The sequence below is a fragment of the Taudactylus pleione genome, unplaced genomic scaffold (genome assembly GCF_031769625.1).
Source record: "Taudactylus pleione unplaced genomic scaffold, aTauple2 ptg000040l, whole genome shotgun sequence".
NCBI lineage: Eukaryota > Metazoa > Chordata > Amphibia > Anura > Myobatrachidae > Taudactylus > Taudactylus pleione.
Window position 1 is genome coordinate 32,266,706 of NW_028284442.1, and position 3,047 is coordinate 32,269,752.

Below are 3,047 nucleotides of genomic sequence, written 5' to 3' on the forward strand. Positions count from 1 at the left end.
TCGGGCTTGCGACGAGACCTTTGTGGTAGGGTCTAACAGAGCCGGAAGCTCTCCACTGACATCACTCGTGATGTCAGTGGAGCCGCCCCCAAACGGCAAGCGTTTGGGCAGCCACCCCCCGGCCCGCCCACCAAACGGGGTGGGCTGTTACTCAACATCGACAGCTCGCCCCCTTTGGTGCGAGACCCGGAGCGACGGATTGCCCGTCGCTAGCCGGGTCTCGCGCATGCGCACAACGGAGCCGGCTCCGTCGTGCGCATGCGCTATGGGCCACCATCGACCCGGTTGCGATAGTTCATCGCTTGCGACCGGGTCTGAATCAGGCCCACTGTCCCTTGCTGTGGAGAAGTAGTCAGTGACAGAATGGCTGCCGTCATGACGTCACGGCAGATCCAAAATATTCCAGTTTTCTAAATATTTTTGATAACAGAATATTGGATACAGGAGATCCGACCTGAAACAGTTATTTATATAGCACACACATATTCTGCAGTGCTTTACAGAGAATATTTGGACACTGACATCAGATTTTGCCCCAGGAGAGTTTACAATCTACATTACCTACCAAATGTACACACACACATGCACAATAGATCAGTGGTTTTCAACTCCAGCCCTCAAGTACCACCAACAGGTCATGTTTTGTGGATTTCTTTAATCATGCACAGGTGAGTTAATCGTTGTTGCTGGATCAGTAATTTAAGGCCCCCATACATCAGCAACTGATTGCAGCAATTCTGCAATCGATTGTGTATAAAAATATTTCCCTTTTTCAATCGATTGTGGCAATTCTGCAATCGATTGAAAAAGGGAAAGGTTTTTATAAACATTCGATTGCAAATTGCAGAATTGCTGCTATCAAATGCTGATGTATGGGGGCCTTTATCCCAACAAAAGTATGACCCCTCACTTTCATGCACCTGAAGGGTATTGCCAAATTGATTTGAGCAGTTTCCACTTTATGTTTCCAGTAATTTATCCCACCTGCTTCCACACAAAGGAATCCTCAAAACATGACCTGTTGGTAAAACTTCAGGGTTAAGGTTGATTAACCTACCAGTAAATTTTTGGATTGTGGAAGCACACAAGCACATGGAGAATATACAAACTCTCCACAGAATTGAACCCAGGCCCTCAGTGCTGTTAGGCAGCAATGCTAACCATTACAGCAACTGTGTTGCTCACACCACATTCCAGACAAAATGCAACTTGCGGATTCACACAAACATATGTATCTTTTTCTGAAATGTCAGATATCCTTTAACTGTTATGTACTTTCAGGCAAGCAGTTTTTCCAAATTTGTTCATTTAAGACTGATTTTATATTAACAGTGGGTCAGGCTGAAATACCGGAAGACTGTGATCTGCCCTGAAGTTTATACTTTCGCGCTTATGAACAGTGGAAGTGTGCGGTCACCAGCAATCATGCGGGTTCTCAGCGGTTTGCTCACAAATGTCACAAGCAAGATCTGATAAAACGATTGGTTGAAAGAGACCGAAGGGTTCAAGGATGTCTGAAATAAAATCCAATAATGTATTTACACTGCACCCAAAAGCATAAATGAATGTTCTATTTTATATTCAAATAAGATAAATAAATAAAGTACTTTTAAATAATTGATATACTGTAACTCACCATGCATATATTTTAGGATAAGGGGAACTGATTCAGACCCGGATGCTAAGCTATGCTCTCACGCAGCCAAAAGGGCCTGGGTATGCAAATGCCGCGATCGTACTGTCTGGTGGAAGAACGCCCTCTATGTCTTAGAGAGCGACGGCAGAGCGAACGCACGCTAGTATAAAGTCGCCCAGTTTTCTTACTTAGCACACGTCATCTCCAGGAAGTGTATGAGTAATCGGTAAAATCGAGAGCCATCGCAGCGCTTGAGGTAGACCCTACCCCACCGCAAGCATTGCGATAAGTGCTGGCTAAAATACAACCATGTGACATGTACAATGACGCTTCATTGCTAATTATGCACACCCATAAAATGCTGTTTAGACGCACAGACATGTCTGTGTTCGCACATCCACTCCCCCGTTCATAAGCATCGTCCCGTTACCACCCACAAACAGCGCTATCTGTCACTGAAATTAGTGTCCAGTCTGTGTACTACGAGCGTACAATTCCCGAGTGCAGTGGGCAACTTGCGCATGCGCATAGTGATGCATACGCATGCGCAAACGTGCGGTTATCGACCATAGCGTGCCTTTGCAGCTTAGTGTCCGGGTCTGAATCAGACCCAGGGTCCATTGTATTCTGTATGTTTCTGCACGGTCCTTTTTCTAAAACCAACATATAATACTTAATTTCCCATAATTCAAGCATTGAGTATGTATGTATTATATATATATATATATATATTTTTTTTTATTATTATTATTATTTTTTTATTGGTCAATCGTTAAATGAAGGTTAAAATTATGACAGGCCCACTCTAGTATTCCCATAGCATATATTAAAGTCTGTTAGATATTTGACTCCAAAACACCAAGTGTTTGGGGAAAAGCTGCAGCTGAACGTGAATATGAGATGTGATTTGCCAGCTAGCAGATGAGTGAAAACCCTGGCAGCATATACAGTATTGGAATGTTTTCCTCTACTACACAACTGTATAACTATAAACTAGTTCCTCCATCACACAAATATGCATGCTATACTCAGGAAAAGCGACTGCTTGCTGAGTGCTAGGCATACACTACTACTACTAACAATCACAAGACACTAGGGATGGGAATCATTTGATGTTTTATCAGTCAGATGGTTCTAATGTTCAATGTTTAACCCTGCAATGGTGAGGATCTAATGTTTCCTCACCATCGCTTGATTTCTGTGCCGATGTTTCTCAAATGGTTTCTAATGGTTTTTTTGTTTTGTTTTTAACCCTGTGTGGCTGCTGGCAGCTGCAGTTACTGTGTGTGTGATACTGACATTTCAATACACAAGACGCAAACAAAGCCTGCCAGCAGTTATGTGACCCAGCATGCAGTGTAAGGCAGGGTCTTCCTTACTTACAGTGCATCTTGGGAGATGTAGTCCACAC